The sequence below is a fragment of the Podarcis vaucheri genome, assembly GCF_965113315.1.
Source record: "Podarcis vaucheri genome assembly, chromosome: 9".
In the NCBI taxonomy this organism is placed as follows: domain Eukaryota; kingdom Metazoa; phylum Chordata; class Lepidosauria; order Squamata; family Lacertidae; genus Podarcis; species Podarcis vaucheri.
The window spans coordinates 23,725,554-23,742,446 of NC_138767.1; the positions used below are offsets into that span (position 1 = coordinate 23,725,554).

The following is a 16,893-nucleotide window of genomic DNA, read 5'->3' on the forward strand; positions in this document are numbered from 1 at the left end:
ACGAAAACAATTCATCAACACAAACTGTATCACTACAAATGTGCAAAACAAGTTTCAAAGCAACAAACTATCTCCATGTGCTGCTTCAGTGTTACTCTTTTGTATCTAATGCTTGTGTGTATTTCTTTGCAATACATGTTTCAATTGTACATCGTCTGCCATGTTACCCTGTATTTCCATTCGGTGGAACTTAAGCCTATGGATTGCAATAGGTTTACTCCGAGTATGGTTTAGGAAGATATTGTTCTATATCCATCCTTTTTATTTGTGACCAGACATTGACGACATTCCAAAAATGATCCAATGGTTTGGATTAACTTTTGTCTCTTTCCTCCTTTTTCCTTTTTCTTTTTAAGTGCAACAAAAGGCAGTCTGTTCTCGTTTTACAACTTCTTAAAAACAAAACGCAGGGTGGTTTTTCAATGAATATGCTGCAACATGCAGTCCAGTTAAACATGCCCGGACCCATTGATCCCACAGGACTGGGCTGATCCCCTCATGACTCTCTCTGAGCCAACGGATTCTTCTGTCTGCAGCAAAACACAAACCACCAAAGAGTTCCGACCTTGATCGGTGCCATCCACGTGCTGCTCCCCGTGCGCTCACATGCCCGGCGTAAACAGGAGGTGGGACTGGAGGAGGCGGCGGCGGCGGCGGCGAGAGAAACCCCGCGGACTTTGGAGAGAACTTGGGCGCAGCAGCCCTTTAAAAAGCACCGCCGAGCCCGCGCTTCCAGCCAATGGCGCCCGAGCGAGCGCTGAATATGCAAATCGCGGGGCGGGGCCTGCGCCCGAGCCGAAGTTCGCCTTGCCAAGCAAAGCGAGCCATTGTCGGAGAAGCAGCCTCTTGCTGCTTAAAGGGCCCGGGAGTGGGATGCGCGCGCGCGCACGCGAGCACGCGCTCGCCCTCCCTCCCTAACCAGGAAACAACATCTGTTAAGAATGACAGCTCCTTGTTTTGAGTCCTTTGTCTGCAACTGTGTCACATTATCGGGGCTGCAGTGCAGCAGCAAGGAAAAGGGCGGATTGTGGGGGGGGGGGCTGGGAAAACACACAAACACAGACAAAAAACACGCGACTGCTTTCTGGCATTTCCTGCCCTTCTGGTTTTAGAGCCGAAAAAGTGATTAAAAAATAATAATAAAATCCACCAAACACCCCCACGCGCGTTACAACGCCACCCTTTCCTATCCGGCTCCCCTGTTAGAACAACCCAATACAGATATCCCAATAAAAAGTCTCCCACGCCTTTGTGTGGGGAAACCCCCAAAGGGGGAGAGGCTGGCGTCTCTGCCAGTAGCCAGTAGCCCGAGCCCGCTCGCCTGCCCGCCCGCCCTGGCGCTGTTGGGGAGACGGCGAAGCAGCAGCAGCAGCAGCAGCCTCCCCCTCTCCCGCCCTCGTTCGGATGGCAGTCACGTCCGCCGCTGGGAGCGACGCCGGGGCTCCGCCGAGCGAGGAGGGAGCAGACGTCAAAACGGCCTTATGAATATTGATGCGGAGGCTAGGCTGCTTTCGTAAAGGAGCAGAAGGAAGCAAGATGGCTGCCCTTTAGGATTGGTTAGCAGGGAGAGCAGATTGCTTCGGCTGGATTCGGCGAGGCGGAGGGGACTGCTGGAAAGAGGTCAGAGGCGCGCTTCTCTCTCTCCTTCTTCCCTCTCTCTCTCTGTCTCTCCTTCCCTTTCTCCCCGTTCCGAAACGCTCTCCTTTCCTGACCTCCTTTAGTAGCCCGTGGGGCTCCTTGGTGTGACTTTTAGGGAAAGAAACACACACACACACACACACACACACACACAACTCTCCGCGGGTCCAAATGGAAAAGAAATTTACAGCAGCTTCACCAACATGGCTGACAAATAGAAAAATTCGAAGCTATTTTGGGGGTTCCTTCCCCCCTCTATTTCCCCCTGTATGTGTCTAGCTTTCGCCTTGTGAACTTTGCTGTTTTAGCTACTTGGGTTTGGAGTGGATGAATCTCTCCCCCCCCCTCCCACCTTTGTGTTTGTTGGACAGAGAAGTCGATCTGCTTTAAGTTTTGCTTTTTTTCTGTCTTATAAAATTGTCCTTCTTTTTCCTCCTCTTCGCTTCCACGCTACACCCCTCACCCCCAGTTGCAGCCGCCCTTTAAACGTGTGTTCTCGCTTACACACGTGCTGAGTTCTTAATCGCGTCCGGGCTTTATTCTGGAAAGAGACTCCCAAGTGGCCTTGGGGAAAGCAAGTTTGCGGAGGGTCGCTTTACAAAAAAAAAAATATCGATGGTTGGGTTATGTGACCAAAACTTTAAGAGTATATGCCCTTATTTTTTTAAAAAAAGCAATAAAGTGGAAGAGGGTTTGTGATCTCTGGGCAAAAGCAAACTCTTTCTTGAGAGATGCCTAGCGTTAGAGGGCAGGGACGTTCTGCCTGGACGCAGCGGGTTAGAGAGGCGTGCGTGCGTGCGAGATTTTTAATGTGTGAAAGTGGTTTTTTTCCCCCGGCTTTGTGCTTTTCATGAATCAGCTCTCATTTGGTTTACCGGTGAGTGACAAGCAGACACAAAGGCAGGCGCAGTCCAAGAGAGAGGGCGGGAGGGGGGAAGAGAGAGGGGGGGGCTGTGGACTTTTCAGGACGGCAAGGTCAGGGGCGCAGAAGGAAAGTGAAGCCCCCCATCCTGGGGAAGGGAGAACTGGAGAGGACATTTGCTCCCCGGCTTCTTTTCTCTACCTTTGCAATTCTCTGTGCTATCTTGGCTTCGTAATTGCTGGATCCCGTGATGAGAGCCAGTTACTCAATGTGGGTGGTGGGCGGGGGGGGTGGGAGGACGACGAGGGAAGCTTCCTTATGCCCTTTTAAAATAATTGCCATTTAACGAGATCAAGGCTACTAAACCATAATCTACCAGGGATGGGCCAGTCAAATGCAAAACGTGCCTTCTTGTATTTATTATTTAGCATTAAACCTAATTCCAATCACTCCCATAGGTCATATGTTAGATCTGTAATGGGAGCTTTAATCGAATTGGAAGTGTTTCTTTTTTTGCCACTTAGCAGGCTTTCTGCAACAGTACTTGGGTGTACGTTATATAAAATTTGCCTTTGTAAACTGATTGTGGTGGGGATGGAAGGAGCTGATGTGATCTTAGCAGCTTTCCACTGAAACGTTCACTCTGATGATCTCATTTTGAGATATGTTTTTCCCCTCCATGGTGAGTATGCAAATACAAAACCTGATACCATGAGATGGTAAGCAATGGTAGAATAGGACTCGTCTGGCTGTTATAGATTTACAAATGCATTTTAAAACAATGAAGGAAAAGATGCCTTCCCTCTGAAAAAGAAGGTCAGTGGGTGGTTGTTTGCTAGCTAATAAGGCCATTGTATTTGCATTTTAATGGCAGGCTGACACTCCAGGAAGAGGGGTGGAAAGGAGGAATAGCAATAGCCTTACAGTCATTTGTGGAATTGCATGTGTATTCCGTGATGGCACTTTCACTTGAGAACTAAAGCCAATAGAACAGAGCTTATTTGTAAAACAAATTCAGCAGATTGGTGTTAATGGTCAAGCATAATGAGCAGGCTTCAGTTATTGGGGTGGGGGGTTGATCAGAAGGCAGAAACGACCCCATACCCGGTGCATGCTTTGGTCTTAAACAAAAACTAAAAAACACCAAACCTCCCCAACACGAACCTGTTGAAACTCCCTTGTGAGTTCTTGCTACTCTTATCTCTGTTAACAAATTCACTCAATTAGCTTGTGTCCAAGCTGCAGCCTGCTTTGAGAAGTAAAAGGGATGTTAGCAACAACTCCCACATTACTCCTCAAAGGTTAATGTGCTTTGTTGACTTTTTCTGGTTACATCAGCGGAGGGTTGATTTTTTTCGTATAAGCTTAAGAAGTTCATATTTCCTCACATTGTTCTATTATTTTTCAGTAATAATAAAAATAGCAGTATGCATTGTTCTCATGCACTGCTTGATATGTTCCCAGATAATAATTGTTGTTTTATTTAAGTTAGTGACACACGTATGAAGTACAGTGGAAAATAGCTGTTTTCTTTAAACAAAACAGTATCCACCTACCAGACCTCTCTCTCTGCAATGGGAAAACTTTCTTCCATAATCATGAACTGAGCCATTGGTGTTTTGTCAAGAATATTCAATATTCGGAAAAGCTTAAACAAAAAAAATTAAATCCTCAAGTACTGCTGATGGGATTAACCTTTGAAAGCAGCTTCTGCACACAGATTCTCTTTTTCAGCTGGGAACTCCACAGACAGATTGGTTGGGGATCCAATACAGCTTCCATTCACAATATGGAAGTGGGCTCATCCTTCTCTTTGCATGTCAGTGAAATTGGTCTCTATCCCAAATAACAGTCTTGGGCTGCATGCATATTGGTGCACACAAATGTACCTTGGCTTAGGAGCACTGAGCATCAGTATGACACTGGTTTCTAGGATAGCAGGTAACAAGTCAGCACAGTTCATAAAGTTCATTTGCCACATCACATAAATATGGTAAAGGATGCAGGTGGCACTGTTGTCTAAACCACTGAGCCTCTTGGGCCTGCTGATCAGAAGGTCGGCGGTTCGAATCTCTGCGATGGAGTGAGCTCCCATTGCTCTGTCCCAGCTCCTGCCAACCTAGCAGTTCAAAAGCACGCCAGTGCAAGTAGATAAATAGGTACGGCTGCGACGGGAGGGTAAACAGTGTTTCCATGGACTCTCGTTTCCATCATGGTGTTCCATTGTGCCAGAAGCAGTTTAGTCATGTTGGCCACACAACCTGGAAAGCTGTCTGTGGACAAACGCTGGCTCCTTCGGCCTAAAAGCGAGATGAGCGCTGCAACCCCATAGTTGCCTTTGACTGGACTTAACCATCTAGGGGTCTTTTACATTTACCATAAATATATTACCAATGTTCTGTGACAGATTCTGTAGCCTCTTGTATTTAGTAAGGGTAAGGGCATCTAGATCCTGCCTCAGAAGTACTTAAATCTTTACTTGTGTAACTTGTAGGATAAAATCTTTAGCTTAGCAAAATGTATACATAATATATACTGTAGAGTTAATGACTTTTTCTCTTTAAAAGTTCCATTGTTGAACATCCTAGTGGATGTGATAAGAGTTCTAGGTTACTGCATATCATCAGAATAAACAGTGAACAACTTTATCAGAATGTTGCCCTTCTAGAGATAAAGCATGTTACTGTTATTACTTCTGGGACCTTTCACTTATTGTATTGTTCTGCATATACAAACCTCATTTTTGAAATGAGGTTCCTAGTCTTAGACTTTGTTATGCCAAAAGTGTTGTGCCCTGATAAATTGTTATGGTTGTTCAATTGTTACTCAATTTTGAATGGCAAAAGGGCAATGTGAAATGACTGTGGTTGCAATCATAATCTCAGTGGGGCTTGCTTCTAAGCAAACATGTTTAGAGTCATGGTGATTGTCTTGAGTTTCAAAATAATGTGTAGCACTGAAATTGCTATTCGAAATCAGTACATTATTCCTGCAGGACCAACTAAAACTGGTTGTCCTTCTCAAAAGCATCTCTGTCCTCGAGGTTTCGTAAATGTACATGTGACAAACTGCACTATTTTGTTGCAGCTTGCCTAAGTGCTTGTTCTGCAGGGATTGCTGTTTTACTTAGGGTGCTATTTGATTGGCACAGTGCAGTTATAACCTTATGGGCTGGACGAACCCATAAATTAGCTGTGCTTTATTTCTATTAAACTTGCTGAGGTTTAACTATGGCTAACTTTTCACACTGTGGAACTCATGTTCAGCTAAAAGACTATGCTCCTAAACACAATTACCCTGAGAATAAGTCTCATTGGACTAATTAAAGGTTACTCCTGAATAGACACATGTAGGACTTCAGTGCTAGTCTGGATCAAACCCACTGACTACTTAAAAAAACAAGACAACTTTCCCCAACATCCATGGGATGTTCACTGTCCATGCCAACTCTAGAGTATTCACATTGCTAATGAAAGATTGAGAAATAATTTCTTTCTTGATAATAAATGCACAAAGGGGAAATGGAATCCTTAAAGTGATGGGGAGTACATTCACTTTTTAATTCCCTGCAAGGATAAGCTAACTATTGGCAAAATGTCTGTTCAGGGCAATATTGCTGATTTTGAAGAGAGCAAAGAGATCTTTTTCATGTTCCATTGGACAAATGTAAATAAGTTTTTTTGTTCTACAATTCTGTGATTCTATGATTTACCAGAGCCTCAATTTTTTTTGGATTGGAATGTGTGTATGCTGCTGTCAGTGGATCTGTGGGCTAGTCGATTGTTTAAGGGCAGGTAAACATATATGAGACTCAAACAGATATTTCCCACACTCCCCAACAGCTAGATAAAGAAAAACTGTGTCTTTGCTGAGCAACTTCTGAGAAGCGGTTGCTAAAAATTCCTCTCTGTGTGAGATGCTAAACTTGGTTGCTAAACTTAGTTTTCCCCATTATAGTCGAGGATCGTTATAAGATGCAGGCATGATTCTCCTGAGCCATAAATGAGACTCTAGGTCAAAACTGTCACCTTGACTTGGGCCTGGAATCAATAGGAAACTCATGCAGATGATGCAGCATGGATGTAATATACTGCTAGTGACTTCCCACCATGTAGATGTGGGCTGTATGCATGTTGTATTCACTGTACAGTCGTACCTTGGATCTTAGACATCTTGGCTCCTGAACGATCAAACCCCGGAAGTGAGTCTTCTGGTTTTCAAACGTTCTTTCGGAAGCCGGATGTCTGACGGGGCTTCTGATTGGCTTCAGGAGCTTCCTGCAGCCAATCGGAAGCCGCACTTTGGTTTCTGAACGTTTCAGAAGTTGAACAGACTCCCAGAACGGATTCTGTTCGACTTCCAAGGTACGACTGTACGTCCTAAGGGATTGTCAATGGCATTATAGTAATGAACACTTTGATTACAAAGTTGTTTGGTTACATGCAAGAAGCAGAGTGGCTACTCTGTTTCAATCTTCTTGAAAGAGATTATTATGGCCATGTCACCAAGTAGAAGAAGAAGAAGAGTTTGGATTTGATATCCTCTTTATCACTACCCTAAGGCGTCTCAAAGCGGCTAACAATCTCCTTTCCCTTCCTCCCCCACAACAAACACTCTGTGAGGTGAGAGGGGCTGAGAGACTTCAGAAAAGTGTGACATGGTCACCCAGCAGCTGCATGTGGGGGAGCGGGGACGCAAACCTGGTTCACCAGATTACGAGTCCACTGCTCTTAACCACTACACCACACTAGAGCCATTGCAACTTACTGTAAACTTCTAGGAACTGGAAATCTGTAAGGCCTGGTTGGTTCGTAGCTGCTCTGGGATGAAGATTCTCCATGTTTATTTCACTTATACCCGGCTGTTTTCTCCAGGGCACTTTTGAGCTTGGATATGTAACTTGAAAGCTTCTCCATGGAATTCAAGCACCCAGAGGTGTTTTTGAAAGCCTCTGTGTGTGGCAAGGTGGGCCCTGGTGTTAGATTAAATCATGGAAGGTAAATGTGTCATTAGCTATTGCACATAACAACTAAATATGCATATTGTGCCATGCCCAGTGGTAAAATATCACTGACTACTAGATATTATAAGGAACGGCTAATGGCTGTTCCCAGAACACCATGCTTGTGAACTTCCCCAGGGCATCTGCTTGAGAGCTCTAGGAGTCAGAAGTGGATTAGATTAGATAGACATTTAATCCAATACAGAAAGTTAGCACTTATGTCTTTATGGGCAGAGGCAGTCTAGATTTACTGTGTCTGTCACCACCCAGAAGAATTCTATGTGATGGCATTTTGGAGTTTCCAAAGCATTCTTCACAACTGCCATTGCTGCAGCATAGCCTTTTAACAATGACCAGTGCAACAACTGGGTCAGTATTGGTAGAAGATCAATGCTAGCTCCATCTGTGCTGTTTTTCTCCTTTGTTTTCTTTCTCACTCTTTCCCCCCTTTGTCCACTTTTGAGCCCTTGCTAAGTTTCGAAAAGAATTGGTGGTTCTTTTGAACAATGCTGGAAAACACAATCTCAAATTATTTTGCCAAACAAGATAAACTATTGATTTGTCTTCTTCTCTCTGGCTGCTGTGAAGGCATTTTGCCAATTCTTAATGTTATGACATCATCTAGAAAGGCTATTTGTTTGATCTGGTTCTGAAACGCAGTGGGATGCATTATGAATCATAAAAAACTGACTGCAGTGTGAATCAGAGATGGATAGAAGCTAAAGAGAGATTTGAACATACCTATTATAGCTCTGTTGTAATTTTAATCTGAACTGCAGGTAACAACAAATCCACTTCAGTTGACCTCTGGAAACTTAGAAGTCTTTTAAATTTATTTGAACAATCACTAACTGAAGATGCTACTGAAATACAATGCATCTCACAGATACAGGTGTAGTTGTGAAGATTCTAATAATCAGTGTAAGATTTAAGAAGCCTAAACTGTAAGGGCTGGTGACTGATTTAACCCATGTCTAGTTTACTGATGAAGATATTGTTCTATGAATTGGGAACGCCCCCCTTTAGCCCTGTTACTGTCCTAAATCAGGGTTTCCCAAACTTGGGTCTCCAGCTGTTTTTGGACTACAGCTCCGATCATCCCTAGCTAGCAGGATCAGTGGTCAGGAATATGGGAATTGTAGTTCAAAAACAGCTGGAGATTCATATTTGGGAAACCCCGCCCTAAAGTCATGGATTGGCTTCTGACAAGCTACTCCCTTGGCCTCAACCCCAGCCCAAATGCATAGGATAGCTGCCTTAACCAAGTCAGACCACTGGTCCATCTAGGTTAGCATTCAACACTGGCTGGTGGTGGCTCTCCAGAGTTTAAGGCAATATTTCCCAGCCCTGCCCAGACTTCCTAGGGACTGAACGTGGGATTTCTGCCTGCAAAGCATGTACTATACCACTGATGTAAGTCTTTCTTCCTACTCCCCTGTTTTCTGGATTCTCGTAAGGATTACAACAGTATAGAGTGCAAGAAGAGCTTTGATCTGAACACTCTCGGTTTCAAACAGGAGTCTTTCCCAGCCCTACCTGAAGATGGTAGAGATTGAATCATGGAGCTTCAGCAAACAAAGCATGTTTCTCGTGTCCCCTGTCCTATGGTTTACCATGGCGTGTGAATGCAGCCAATATTGTAGATATATTCTAGAACAGTTAGGAACGGTTCTTGTTCTTAATTGTTGGCATTTGAAATTGTTTTCCTCTGCACAAGGAAAATGGGACTTGAAGCAGATCTGCAAGGAAATCCAGTTTTGCTGAAACTCCAGATAATATGCAACACGGGGGGTTGTGGCTGCAATCCTACGCAATAGCCCTGAATACCTAAACAGCCACACTGTATACATCATGTAAATGTGGAAGGCAAAGCTCCACACATTTTGCAGAGCTCCACCACCTGCCATTGCCAGGCATGAAAAATACTTACATGAGCGGGAGACTTTGAATTATAGCTTGTAATTCTTCTGTCAAGAAGGGTGTATCACCTGCCATTCTTGCCCCCAAGCAAACGAAACAAATTTCCTTGGGGTTCCCCTATGGCCGTAATGGTGATAATGTCTGGACAGCTGTGACTGCTTATTCACAGAAGGAAGTGTGGAATAGAGGACATGCAGTGTGGAGATGTATGGACATGGACTCTTAGGTCTAGTTCACATGTTCAGGAGTGGTCTGACTGGCATGTGTGAATCAACCACTGATGTGTATATATATAACAGGTACATACGTGTTTCTAAATGGAGTCTGTTCATACTTTCATTGGCATCCCATGACCAAGTGATGTCCTTGACTATATGAACCTGCCCTTAGAAATGTTTCGATGTATTGTTTTAATTTCTCTTTCAAATTGTACCCCACTCTTCAATGTGTAATGATTCCAGTGTATGTAACATACACCGCAGATCAGGATCATAAAACCACTACAATGGAAAATTTCCTGAAATGCTAAATAAAATTCCCCATGCAGTTCTAATCCTACAGCAGGCAAGACCCTATTAGTGTCTGGCCTCACTACATTAATGTGCTCCAAATGAGATAGGCTGGTTCTTAATGCATCAGAGGCCAGCCATTATCACAGAGGGGAGGGTATTTCGTGAAGCTGGTGCCACCATTGAGAAGGCACTATTCCACATCACAGTGAATTTCAGCCAGTAATGGGATGCCAAGAAGGGGTTCTCCCACAGATCTTGAAGCAGAGCTTTTAAGAGGTTTAAAGCACGAAAGCAGGGGTTGGGTCAACAGCTTTTCACCTTTTTTTAAAAAAAAGGGGGGTTGTGTGTGTATCGCTCCTCTATTTGAAATGATTAATTAATTCATATTATTGAAATTATCTCTGTAATGTAGAAGGGTGAGGAAGAGTACTGGCCTGGAGAGGGCTTATTACTTAACTGGATATACTGATACCCATGCATTTATTATTGTGATAGTGTACACTTGCACATTTTCTGTTCTCTGCTCTATCATAAGAAACTCTGTGTAGAGCTTGATATTTGTTCATCTGAAAGAACTGTGCCATTAGTCTATTAAAAGTGAGGTGATTGCTTTGTTGACTTGCCAGGTGAGGAACCTACAACAAATATACATCTCTTGGCTGGAATTGCCCCAAATGACAGTTTAGTTCAGGTCTTGCACAATGTATTACAGAGAATAAGTTACCAAGCAGGCAGCAGGATATGGGAGAAAGGCATTTTGGCTGAAGCCGCAGATAATTAATTCTCTTGTCTAAAATTCTGGAATGATTCCTTTACCCTGCACATATAGCCAGCTAGTCTTTTAGTCTTGAGTTTCTGATTGAAGCTTTTGCTAGAGTCTTGTGCAGAAAGCGTGCTTTGTAAAATGAGCCTAAATGCACTTTTTTGGGGGGTGGGGGTTGATCACACTGAGAGAATAGTTAATGGTCTATACAACCGGGGAGGAGGGGATCCGTGGCTTTCCAGATGTTGTTAGACTGCAATACCCAACAGCCATAGCTAACATGGCCAGGGGTAAGGGATTATGTGTTTCAACAACATCTGGAGGAATATAGATTACTCACTCCTGTTACATAACTTCCTTTTCACTAAGCTAGTATATAGAATGGGAAGTGGTGAATAGAGTAAATGGAGATGCTGAGATAAAGAGAGAGAGTTGTAATCCAATAAAGTAATAGGTCTACTAGAGAAGATTGGATAGCAATGCTAGATTGTGCATATTTCTGCTCCTATAATTAATCCCTCATTTGTTTACTTATTTATGGCAACTCTGTGCCATCACAGAACCAGAGTTCTTTGGGTGGCTTACAATGCTTTATTGTTCCACAAAATCTTTGTGTTTGAAGGGACCCACTGGAAAGTTCGCTGTGGAGGCTGATGTCTCAAGATGAAAGGCAATCTGGGCTCAAATGCAGTACTAACAGGGAATAATTATTGTTTGGGTTATATTTTTACCCTGTTGTTGGCACATGGGAGCTAGGGCCTGCTCCAAAGTGCTGAACTTGAAATGGAAGGAAGCAGCTCTAGTTCTTGAGCACCTCTCATTATCCACTTCCCCACTGTTGACTGGTGGAAGCCTGGGTGAAATAGGAAGTGGGTAACAGAAGAGAGACCTGGTACCATGCTGGTTTGGAGCTACCATTGCTGGCATTGCACAAAGGCTGCTGGTCCCCATGAGCTAAACTTGTCTGTACATTTGGACTAACTGGCATTGACAAAGTATTTGTCTAGCTTATGGATATATGATGTGCTGGCTTGCCTTGCACCAGAATGCTACTATCATGGTAAAAAACTTAGCATGTGGAAGTACCATAATGTATGAGTCCATAGCTGGTCCACTGAGGTGTAAAGGGGTTTCCCTGAAAAGGAAAATGTCCACAACTCAGCTTGAAAAATGTGTTGTGCTTATCTCTATCTTTCTCTATCATCTATCTATCTATAGTTCTACTGCAAATTTCTAATAAGTTTAACACTCAGTGCTTACTGAAATAAGTTGTTTTAGAGGCAGAAACTGAAAGCCCAATAACTTTATACAGGAAAATAAATATTACCTGGTGACTTCCTACCCATACATTAAATCCAAATCTGTGATGCCAGGTAAACTGGCCTTAGTTCTTGAAATTAGATTTCCCTTTTAGTTCTTGCACTACAGCTTTAATTTTCATTTGTGTCTGTTATAGTTCAGTGAATAATCCCAAATATTTAACTTATTTCAGTGGGAAGGCTGCCTCAGGCCATGGCTTTTTAATGGCAGATGAATGAATGCAAGACTTGAAGCCAAAAGAATACCAAACAGATTGGGGGGGGGGACCCTCAATCCAACCTATCTTTTTCTTGAAGTGCATGCTTCTGTCAAAAATAATTGTACTATGAAGTAATAACCACAATTAAAAGTAGCAGTTAGGGGATAAGGTTGTGGCCTGCCACTTCAATAAACAAGCGGCTCTGGTTTCTTTTATTAAACCTGTATGCTCTTTGACTTGTATACATCACCTACCACATGCAATGACGCCATTAATTAGTTCAGACTTAGCATCTGTAGGTTGCTTACCAGTTCAAAGATAGGATGAGTTCAAAGACAGAATGACTTCTTGCATTGCCCTGTTGGACTGAAGTTACTTTCAAGTTTGTAGTTTGAGATTGCAATCTTCCAGGTGTCTGGGTATAGTGGATAGAGAAACAAAATATATTCAAGCAGAGCTTCATACTCTGCTTATGCCCAAATGCTGCAACCATCAAGTCTATATATGTGGAAGTAAATACTCATGAACCCACAAGGGACTTCATTAGAAATTAATGCAGAAAGGACCAGGTATCCTATTGTTAACCACTGAACAGTGTCTTTTGTGTGAAAGCTGAAACTTTGAAAATAAATTTCAGTATCTTCATTACAGCAATCAGTATATCAGTTCTTTATTTTCATGAGGATACTTGTTTTAAATTTATTGCTAACGTTCCTTTGCCTGTACTTGAGTTACAGAAAGTTACATCGTAGCTTGTTCACTCCTCATACAGTTCCTTCTGATTTCTTTCCTCGATAGTTGGCACACGTTTTTGTCTTGCTTTGGAGAAAGCAGCTAACTGTTCTAGGAAATGTCTGCCACTCTGATGGGGTGCACACTTTTTTGCAACATTTTGCTCTCCAGGAAGGCCCCGAGATGCATGGCTCCAACTTGCTTTCCCTTCAATGCTGCTCTTCCATTCAGAGTTTCTTCCGATCCAGCCTCAGTCAGCACCACGTGGACTTTGCGCACATGTCTGACTGTTTACAAACACCCTCCCAGAATTCCCAAGAGCTGTTGCGTAACAGTCTGGCGGGTGCAACAGTTCGCGAGTCGGCAGCGTTCACCCGCAATGGTCTACTTTCCCCTCCATTTTTACTATCGCCCACAGCCATCATAACCTTGTTATAGGCTGGTTGGAGTATTCCGCAATACTCAGGGTTCTTTTCCCTCCCTGCTTTTCCCCCCCTTAATAATCTCTTTTTGTTTTGGCGACATTCAGCTCTGTAGCTTACAGCAAGGTCATCTGCGGTGAGCCAAAAATAGAGGCTTCACCGCTTGACAAAGAACTGGAACCGGCCAGTGCAAACCTTGTGTGCCATGGGGAGTAGACGTAGTTTCTGCTTTCCGAAAGGACTAATAGTCTGCAGACAACTGCAAACATATGAAAGTAATGCTGGGTGCGTCCTTGCTACTTGGATCTATGGGGGGAAATGCTAAACACTCCAGTCAGCAGTCTTTAACCCAGACTGCAGTCATGCGCACACACACAGTAGGGCTGCATAAATCGCACAGAAGAGCATGCTGTAGCAGATTAGCTGTCCAGAATTCTAGTCTAAACATTTTAACTCTTCCAACCAAAAAAGCAGGCAAACTTTTTGCTACTGCAGTGATTTTCTTGTTACGGATGAAGGTAAGCATGGGGTTTTAAAGTGCTTTACAGGTTTGAGGGGTGGTAAGGTGGGATGCGGGTGGTGTTGTGGTCTAAACCAGTGTTCCCCAATCTTGGGCCTCCAGCTGTTTTTGGACTACAACTCCCATCATCCCTCGCTAGCAAGACCAGTGGTCAAGGATGATGGGAATTGTAGTCCAAAAACAGCTGGAGGCCCAAGGTTGGGGAACACTGGTCTAAACCACTGAGCTTGCCGATAAGAAGGTCGGCGGTTCGAATCCCCGCAACAGGGTGAGCTCCCGTTGCTCAGTCCCAGCTCCTGCCAACCTAGCAGTTTGAAAGCACACCAGTGCAAGTAGATAAATAGGTACCGCTCCGGCGGGAAGGTAAATGGCGTTTCCATGCACTGCTCTGGTTTCGCCAGAAGTGGTTTAGTCATGCTGGCCACATGACCTGGAAAAACTGTCTGCAGACAAACGTCAGCTCCCTCAGCCAGTAAAGCGAGATGAGCGCTGCAACCCCAGAGTCATTTGCAACTGGACTTAACTGTCAGGGGTCCTTTACCTTTTTTTTTTTAAGGTGAGCAGGCTGCTACACATTCATTGTTTGAGTATGGTATGCTGTCACAGATTCAAACAGTGTGTCACATATGGTGGCATCAACTTTCAAACACCCATTTCATGCACCCATCTCAGAACATATTCATTTTAGCCAGCCACTAGCAAATGCTTTTCACAAGTGCAAAGACTATCATGCAGCTATCCTAAGCATGCTTACTCAGAAGAAAGATGTGGTGGCTGCAGTTCTCTTTAATTTCTTGGAGGTCTGTGGGAATGTTCACATGAAGCAGTACCCAGTACTGTTTGGGAAGGTGATTCTCCTTTTCTCCGATAACTGCTTGGATCTCATGAGTGATCCATATTTCTCAAGGATGGAAGCAACTGTGAATGCTGGAGACGTAGGCTCACTCATAGGATCCAAGCAGTTCTTGGATAAATGTTTGCAGTAGAAAGAAATACTGTTACCAAAGGTGGTTTGTTGTTGTTGGATTGTTGTTGTTCTTTGCCATCCTCCTCTTGGCACCCCCTGCTTTCACTTTCCTAGAATCTCCAAGAATTTCTGGGCAAATTAGAGTTATAATTTTGAAGTGAGTGGGATTTTTAAAAACCTGTTTCCTTCTGCTGGTTTTGATCCATCTATGTTTGGGGGGGTTGTTTTAGTCTGGTTGGTTGTAATTCGCTTTGGAGTGCCTTGGACAAGATAAAGCAATTAATTAATTAATTAATTAATTAGAACACCCTTATTCAATGGGTCTTGCTTCCAGGTAAGTGTCACATTATGGTTGTGTCACATTATGGTTAAACCCCACACTTCTTATATCTCTTCTATTGAAACTTTCTTTCTTGATTGTTGAGAGTTCTAGAACTCTTTTCTTTTTGATTTTCCAAATGACATGTTACCTTACTGCAAAAGAAAAGAAATATTGTTGTCTTTTCTAAGGTTCTCCCTTTGTTTTAGTTTGGGGCGGGCCTCGCCTATTTTCCTTCTTATTCCTGGCTTAAACGGTCTGAAGAAATGCAAACTCAGCAGGGCTTAGCAACGTTTTAACTCCATCCTTTTCTCTCCTCTTGCAGTAAAGGTCAAAAGCAAATGGGATTCGCAGCTGCATTTAAAATAGCTTGGCAGAGGCAAATCTATTCACTCCCCCCCCCTTTTTCCATTTGCCTGGATACATTAGCAGAACATTTAATGTACATGATTATGAATAACATTTTCGGTGAACCCCCTTCAGCTGTTTTTCAAAAGAAAAGCTTCTTTAAAAAAGAGGGGAAGTGATAGAGCTTTGTTTGTGTTTTCCATACAACTGTAATGAGTGGAAATAGTTAAATGTCTCCTCCTTTAAACACTGAAAGCCTGGTTCTGTGCTTCTGCATTTATACTGTTAAATGGCTGTGTATCCTTGTGGTGCTCATATAATTTCTTTGCCTATTGTATATATCAAATCAACCAATGCTGGAAGTAGAAAGCACAGCTCTTGGTCCCTGAATTGACGAGACCTTGCCTTGATGTTCTCTTTGGGAGAAATATGCCTGGCAGCATGAATTGATTGACATTTGTGGGCCATTTGTGGGCACCGGTGATGAAACTTGCTAGGGCAAAATAGACTGGAACACGCTGGTCTTCGCCTTGCAGCGGATGTACAAACATTGTAGTGTCAGGGTTTACCTCGAAAGCAGGCGTTCCAGGTCATTCTGATGTCTTGCAACGTGGCTTCGCGCACATGGCTGTAGTGTTTACAAACACGATCCCAGAATTCCTGAGGGCAGTTATGTAACAGCTAGCAAGTGCTGTATCAGGCTCACTAAAATGACCTGGATCACGGATGTTGGCGTAGACTCAACAGAGCAGTTGGGCGGAAGGTGGGGAAACACACATGCTAGGAAAATGCACGTTGGGTATGTGAGCACGTAACTTTACTCATGCAGCCGCTAACTAGCCTGAATAAGCGTTTCAGGCAATTCAGAATAAATTTGATGGCGCTTTCTTCATCGTCGTAAGCTTTCGTTTCTTCGAGTGTGTAGTGACTTGGAACATTTTATAAAAGTACAAGAGGCGCTCATGTTTTGACATATTCTTCTGAAAGGACTTGTCTCAGATTCTTTATTAGAATCTGTTTGCCACTTTTACAATTCCATTTTGGAAAGAATGGGTATTGGTGGAAAATAAAAAAAAGACATTCATTCCACATTTCCACATACGGATTTCATATGCAGAAGACTTTGTATGCATGGAGCCGTGTAATTATCTTCGTGCAATATCAGTTGTGGATATCAGGGTTTTGCACACTTCCATTTTTAATTATGAAGACTGTGGGATCTGCTCAGGCTAATCAACCACTCAGTATGCCATACATTAAGTTTGTAAATGTGCCATGAATATCTTAGAAAAGGAAGTGGTGTGCGTAGGGGGAGGGGGACAAATCCTACCACCCCACTTAAAGGGATGAGTAAAAAAAAAAAAAGGAC

At 43.3% G+C, this 16,893-nt stretch overlaps 1 protein-coding gene across 2 annotated transcripts in view; it reads left to right on the forward strand.

Annotated features, from left to right (window-relative positions):
- Positions 1-1,353: 1,353 nt before the first annotated feature.
- The window catches only part of TET2 (tet methylcytosine dioxygenase 2), a 78,525-nt gene continuing 62,985 nt past the window's right edge, over positions 1,354-16,893 (forward strand). For both annotated transcript variants that reach the window (XM_082236891.1, XM_082236892.1), the window contains exon 1: positions 1,354-1,620. The gene's annotated coding sequence lies outside the window, so the exon portion shown is untranslated. The remainder of the gene's footprint in view (positions 1,621-16,893) is intronic.